The 8,022-nt window shown below is 46.7% G+C and overlaps 1 pseudogene; it reads right to left on the minus strand.

The window, feature by feature from the left end:
- Positions 1-6,190: 6,190 nt before the first annotated feature.
- On the minus strand, positions 6,191-7,772 carry LOC147025689 (uncharacterized; annotated as a pseudogene).
- Positions 7,773-8,022: the final 250 nt, after the last annotated feature.

Consider the following 8,022-nt stretch of genomic DNA (forward strand, 5'->3'; position numbering starts at 1 on the left):
ACTTTTTGCTCCATTCTGAAACCTTAAAGCCTTCAGGCAACATGTAATGAGCACTAGAAATTTGACTCTCAAGCGTTGTCATACACATGAGCCAAAACAAATTAATGATGGTTGATGATAATAATAATAATAATAATAATAATAATAATAATCATAAAAAGCTGTGATGTCATAGAGTGCATAATCCGGGTGCATTGAATACTCTTCGACATCCTGTAATCTGTTCCTCTGAAGGTGTGTCACTCGATCACCTACATACGCATCGTGGGTTCGTTCAGCTCGACGACTATTTAATAGTTTGTGGACAAAGTTGATAAGAAGTAGAAGGAGGAATTGGTGCTCCTCAATGTACACCGATTGTTTGTGTGTTCTTCCGGCCGATTCAATCCATCTCCGATAGAATGTCCAAGTGCTGCATCGTTTTCTCTTCATTGATAAAAAGTCCAACACAGATCTGCCTAATCTTTGGTGACCAATATTTAGGTGATGCTTTCACCACACATTTGCCATCATGTATTGTTAAAAAAGTTGAAACGAAGGTACGGCCATGATAGGACATTAAATGAAACGGAAGACCAAGAAGGAACCCGAAAAAGTAAAGAGCAAACATGCAGTCCTCAGGAGGAACCTGGATAGGGTTCGGGTTTCAGCCGCTACGACCCAATCTTCAAACCCATCCAGGCGCAGCAAAGTGACGGACAGAAAATTTTCTGGAAGAATTCCCTTCTCCTTAGAGAGATAGATAATGAAAGAGAAGAATAGAGAATAAAATAGAGGATAGAGAACAAGAAGAAGCAAGAATTAGAATGAATAAAGAGAAATGTGAAAAATATTATTGGAAAGAAGTGTGACAGCAACAAAAAACAAAGGTGTCTGGAAGAACCCGGATGGATAGATTTCAGCAGTTACTCCCCAGGCTCAAGCGCAGCAACATGTACAAGCCAGCAGAGTTCCGTAAGTTTCCCAATTTCTCGGGTAAACCACTCTCTCTATCGAGAGCAGCCTGTGGCTGCTGATTGCATCATTGGTTGGGATGCGGCTGTGTCGCTGATGCATTGTCCCCCTTACCCGTTCAATGGTGCTGATTTTGCCGACCTCGGAAGGTTGACAGGCTGAGTCAACCTCCTGGTGTATTAATTCAGCGGCCAACGGGGCTTAAACTCAGGACCCAAGGATCCCAAGCCACCGCCCCAACTATTAAGCAAACACCAGGCTTGGGTTAAACCACGAAGAGGATGCAATACATCCATTTTCTTTAATCCTGAAAGTGTCCTCATTATTGTAAAGACCAAGTGAAGAAAACCACAATAAGTGAGTGCATATGCACGTGAATATATATATATATATATATATATATATATATAGTATCCCTGTGTTGTAAGAGGCGACCAGGGTTGCGTCAGCAAGGACATCCCGCGTAAAACATGTGCCAAATCACTATGCGGATCATACGGATGATCCGCTGTGGCGACCTCGAACGGGAGCAGCCGAAAGAAGAAGAAGAAATATGTATGTATGTATATATATATATATATATATATATATATATATATATATATATATATATATATATATATATATATATATATATATATATATATATATATATATTGTTACGAATTCTCGCCCTCCCGCGTCCGAACGTCTGCGTTTCGCCAATGGCGGCCGTCTCGCCCACCGAACGGACAATCCAGTCGCGGCTTTCCGGATCAACGCCGAAAACCAGCCACGGGTGTGTTTTTAACCACACCACAACCTTGTCCGCACTCTACCCGCGCTACAGGGTCAATCGCCGAATTGTCGATATACCTAATTAATCGCGCGGGTAGATTACCAAGAGATTGTACCTCAACGGGGCCGCTGGGACACGAGCTGCTTCATGCAGCTCGCTCCGTTTGGGATAACCGAGCGGGGTGTTATCGCGCATCCCGTTGGACCCGATTGCTTTACCGGCTATTTAAAAACCAACTATATTCCGAGTGCAAGATGGCAGCTCAATTAAGGGAAGAGGACACAACGAATGGGTTAACTTTTGAACAAGCACATTTATTACAAAGTACACGTAAACAATCTGTCAGGATCCTTGGCTGTCGCTGGTCGGATTTTGTGTCCAACGAGCGGTTGCTGAGAGAGACTCGGATGAGATTTGTTACCTGCATAGTCCGTGAGCATCATTTGCGGCTGTATGGATATGTGGCTCGTTTTCCTGACGCTGATCTTGCTCACCAGATTCTCTCAGCGAGGGAGTCTCATGAGTGGAGGAGGCCTGTGGGCCGACCACGTGCCTCATGGTTGCAACAGGTTGACCATCATCTCAAGGAGATGGGGATGGGCCTGGCATCTGCCTGGGGGATGGCCAGACGGAGGCCCCTGGAGTACCGGCGGAAAGTGGACGCAGCGACGCGCTGTTCTGGCACATGCTCCCATACCTGACCTGACCTGTAAACAATGATGCAGTCATGCAGGTATGCAAAACACGCATGCAGTTATACAAAGCAAACGCGGGGAAGGGACAAAACACGAGTAAGACAAAGAGCTACAACCGTCTATTTATTATGTACAGTCACTTATACAGTTCTACTTGTGGACATGGCACCACAACGTTCATTCAAAAGCAAAGAAAAACCCCAGGACAGACGAGGGGCAGACTGGACCCCTTGGGGGTCTTTATAACACAGCGCTGTGTAGACCGCAGAGGCTCCTCGAAACCGGGCTAGCTACCTTCACCTCGCTGGAGCGACCCGCGACGTCCCGTCTCCACGACCCATGGTAAGGCACGGCTCAGCAGGCCACGCTCCTTGGCTCCACTGCGCTCTCTCCTCCTTTTCACACGCCTCCACAACCTCACGCAGCCGACGACTCAGAGAGCGACCGCGAGTGAGAGAGACCCAGGTAGAGAGAGACCGACTCGACGGACAGGGAGGGAGTCACCACGACCTCCAGACCTCCAGACCTCCACCTCTCGACCTCAGCACCTCGCAACCTCTCGAGACAGACTCCGATGACGACCCAACTCGCACAACGTACTTCAGTGCACCCTTTTAGAACCACGGTGCTTCGCCCCTCCCTTTGCAGTGCGTGGGGGCATTTTCCGTCCAAAATGAGGCCCCTCCTTTACATCAACTTTGAACCCTGGCCCGATCCGCCCCTCCCCCGTCCCGGCACGCAGGAAAGCAAGAAAAGGGGGAGGGGAAATCCCAGGCGTTATCGGAACTTCTCTCTTCGGAGCTGTGGTTCTGCCTGCACTCCGCGGGGGCAACGGGTTTTCCTACCGTTGCCTTTGTTTCCTTTCTTGATGAGTATCCGTGGTGTAGATGTTATTCGATGTGGAGAAGTTTGTGGTGTGGTTGTTGAAGTAGTGGTGTGGTCGTTGAAATGCAGTTGTGGAGAAGGTGGTTGTGATTGTTGTTGTGGAAAAGGTGATGCTGGCATTTGTGGTGGTCGTGAGGGTGGTGTGGTTGGGCAGTTGATGAGAAGGTGGTGGTGGTAATCGTGGTTGTTGTGAAGGTGGCTGCTCGTTATCTGTGGGGATGTTGGCGGTTGATGAGAAGCTGGTGGTGGTGATCATAGTTGTGGTTGGTGGCGCTTTGTGGTGGTAGTAATGGTGGTTTGTCCAAAATAAAGATTCTAAAAGAAAAACGGCTAACTCAAAGATCACAGCCCTGATCACACGGATATATCCCATTAGACAACGGTGGGGAAATCTATCTGAACACAGACTTATCGGCATAACTGATCTAAGGACCTATATGGTGCTCTGCGAATTTCCACAGCCGTAACAATATATTATTGCGGGCCAGGGGTCGGTGGCGAGAACGACCATGAGGTGGGGGAGGTTACGTCATCTCCCACCAGACTCCCCGGAATTGCAGGCCGTCGCTCTGGATAATTCCGTGAGCCGGCGGGTCGCTGAACCGACTGTGGAACGCCAATACCTCCACCGCGTAGCATTGGGTCTTTTTGTCTCGAACCAATTTGCCTTATTAACTACGTGGTATCTACTGGGGAACCACGCCCTCGGCACGTCTTGCTCGAACCAAGTCACTCTACCGACTGCGGTAGAGTTCCAACTACCGACTCCGGTTCGGGTGCAGTCGAGCGGAACTACCAAAGCCGTGCCAGCTACAATGAGCCGATAATTTAAAGCATAACGTCGCCCTGCTGATCGCGCCAAGTGCTCGCTTTCGAGCCATCCACCATGTTCACCTGGCCTTCGTGCTGCGTGATCCCCAGTGACGTCACTCGCACACGGACCGTGTTGCAACGCAGGCGGGACCGGCTCTGTCATCCTGGGGACACGTTCCGAGCGTCCCGCAAACAGTACTCGCGGCGAGCAGCACGTGAGCCTCTGTACACATGCTCACATGGGGCCACGTGCTTTCCAAATTCACACCATTCAATTTGCTTCCATTTTAGCCATCCACGTGGTGGTTTCGTACCAATCACTGGACGTTCCAACGCCGGCTCCCCATAATGCAATCGTCTGCGCTTGGGTGGTTTGCAAGATACGGAACGGACCTCGCACACAGCGTCCCGCAGAGCCGGCGCAGTTTCCAAAATAGTTCCGTCCGTTACACGACCCACGTCTCCCGTCTGGGTCGGTCCATGTCCCAATTCCACACATGCCATATCATTTGCACCATGTGTTCTGACACACACTCTGGGACAATCATACTGGGGGCTCGTGTTAGCCCAAAAGATCCCGGGGTTTCTATACCCCCCAAGCTCAGCATGTACCCTTTTGCATCATGCAACGGCTCCACCTCGTACGGTCTTTCCGGACTCAACTCGTCATGGCCTGCTTCGAGGGAGCATACTGTCTCCCCTCGTTCCTGTGGGAGGTTAATCCGACCCTCGCATTGGGTCTCGAAACATTCCACCCGCTCAACCTCAACGTCCCCTACCAGTTCTACTTGTGTGTGCTCCTCTTTAGTTTCGTGCAATTCATCCCCCTCTTCTAATTCCTGGCTTTTCGTCTCTACCTGTCCGAGCTTTCAGGTTTCTCCCTTAATTATCGAGGCGTCACTCGTCACCCCGACCTTGCCCGTCTCCAATGCGGTCCAAACAGCTTCCACACTTCCCCTCGACTCGGTCATTTCCCCATGTGGTGTACTGGTCTCATTCGCCATTTTCCGATTCATGGTCTGCATCTCGCCTTTCACCTTTACCAACTCCGCCTTCATTTCTTCCTGGCCCGCCTTCAGTATTTGCATATCCCCATTTAGCGTTTGCATGTCACTCCTTTGTTGGGTTTGTAAATCCATTCCCATGCTTTGCATATCCCCCTTAATTCGTTTTTCCATGTTTGTTGGTATTTCCACCAGCTGGCTCAAGTCAAATGGCTTTTACGATGCCGATCTGCCACGATCGGGCGCGGATCCGACAGGGATCGTTCGGTCCTCCATGGAGGAAATTTGATACAGGGGGAGCTCTGGCATTGTCGTCATTGCCCCCAATGCTACCTCTGGGTTTAGCTGCAGAGAATGATCACCATCACAGAAGTTGTAGGCCATGGGCCAGATATGGTCCACGTGCACCCCCCCAACCCTTCGACCCCATATTTTTTCTAAAGCCTTAGGGTCCCCTAAGCATTAATTCAACTGGTAACAGTGAATAAACTGGGCCTCACTATCCATTTTCCAACCATATCTGACGGTACCCTCAAAATGTCAACTCTTCCTCAGTTTCGCACATAAAAATCCCCTGACTGATAAGATCTCTGCAGTTGCCCAATCAGCATTAATATTAACAAATTATATATCAAATGAAAGATTATCACATGCAGATTTTCAAAATGGAGGAATCTGCCAAATTTAATAGTGTTATGTTTGTCCCAAGAAGTGATGAACAAGAGTACCTCGCCTTTCCTTTTGACAACTCAGATATCTGAAATAATAACGTATATTCATGCTCATTTTACCTGACACAAAAAAATAAATATTTGTATGATATCACAAATTTTACTACCTTTCTATTGATACCAAAATTGTCCCACACCAACTCAAGATGTACCAGGTATTACGTCTTAAACATAAGTTCATCACTGTTGCAACACCCAACATGTCACCAGTAAGACCTAAGACTGAGAAAATATTCCTTACTTCACATAAAGAATATAAATTATAAGTTTATTTAAGAAAAACAATTGAAACTTATTATGTCATGTCCACAAAATATCATTGTGCATGGATTACGCATAATATTCATTATCGCTATTGTCTTCACTCTCCAATGCGTGCTCAATATCATCAAATGCATCCATATCTGAATCCTCATCAGAGTCAGTGTCGTCAAGTGTGTTATAAGCAATGTCAGCCAGTTTCCGTGGGAGGACATCTCCCTCATTCCATAGAGGATCAAGGTTACCATCTTTTTCCTCCCAACCATGTCCCTGACTGGCCTTCGGAATCTGTGGTTGTGGAATATGCGCGGTCTTCCACATCCATACTTGGTGGTTTACTCTCCGAATGTGCTGGGTAAGAGCTCGCTTACAAGGCGGTAAGTTAGCCATATCCACATTCCCTGAAGGCACAAGACGACTTTGACTGGCACAGAGCTCGTTTATACGAATGAGTCACAGATCATCAACTTTTGACACCTTTGACACTCGACTGTACATGGCACACGTGAAGGTGTCCAAGTCATCAATGAGCTCATCAGGAATATCCCAAGGATCGCCCAGTTTCTCCAGAGTAGAGATATATTTTGGAAAGTGCAGAAGAGTTTTCACAGGTTTAAGTTTGCCAATTCCTCGGAAGGCACTCGTGGTGTCACAGCCACTGTAAGCATGGAGTGCCATGAGAGCTGTGCACTTTTCCTGGCCAAAGTCTGTAGCTAGTTCACTGACATTTACCATCCTCTGCTTGTTGCCTTTGCCTGTGTCAAACAGGACAGTTGTACCATGAACAGAGGCAGCATTGTGTAATAGGATGAAAAATACATCTGAGTCTGGACTTTTCACTCGGACAAATTGATAGTTTCTGAGTCGAGCATACTGAACATACAGTATCATACGAGAGTCAGTTTCTTCCTGGGTTGATTTCAGCAGTGGTAGCTCCTCTGTAATTGTTGTTTGGCCATCAGCAGATGTGAGCAAATATGCGATGCCCTCACATACAAAGATCACTCGCCTTCCATGCAACCTTGATGCACAGTTATCACCACTCCAGAGCCTAAGCAGACGTTTGATGAGCTGTATCTTGTTCTCATCATTTGACAGGAACAATTTCCAATCAGGTGGTCTCTTCGTGGCTTCACCTGTAAGTAAAAGCTTTTCTCCACGGCCCCGACGTCGCCTCTCCATCGACTTCACTGAATCAGGCAAATATTGATCAGTGCTGAATAGCACATCTCCTGTTTTTCCAATGATGTCAAACACTTTGTAAGAAATCTGACTAAAATCTGTATTTCTTTCAGGTAATAGAAGCAAGCATTGTCATCATACAGAGTCAATGTTTCATTGGTTGGTGGTACATCAGCATCATGACAATCCTTGATCAGGTTTTGAAATGACTGCTTTGTCAGTCTAAGTAAGATATCCATCAGCTGTAGCGATGCTGTGTGGTACGGGAGTTAATGGATATGCCAACAGTTCTTTCATATCGACTTGTAAGCCCTGATTTTATGACTTTACAAAGAGTTGAAAGGCTACATTACCCTATTGCTTGCACTGTCTGACCTTATTCTTGGTTGTCTTCATCTTAGATACCTTATTCATGTCACTCAGAGTTTTGGTTTTCTTCATCTTAGATACCTTATTCATGTCACTCAGAGTTTTGGTTTTCTTCATCTTAGATACCTTATTCATGTCACTCAGAGTTTTGGTTTTCTTCATCTTAGATACCTTATTCATGTCACTCAGAGTTTTGGTTTTCTTCATCTTAGATACCTTATTCATGTCACTCAGAGTTTTGGTTTTCTTCATCTTAGATACCTTATTCATGTCACTCAGAGTTTTGGTTTTCTTCATCTTAGATACCTTGTTCATGTCACTCAGAGTTTTGAGGTTCAGTCTCTTCACAG

Source organism: Eptatretus burgeri, chromosome 5 (genome assembly GCF_056783735.1).
Source record: "Eptatretus burgeri isolate ZD-2024b chromosome 5, Ebu_testis_v1, whole genome shotgun sequence".
Lineage (NCBI taxonomy): Eukaryota > Metazoa > Chordata > Myxini > Myxiniformes > Myxinidae > Eptatretus > Eptatretus burgeri.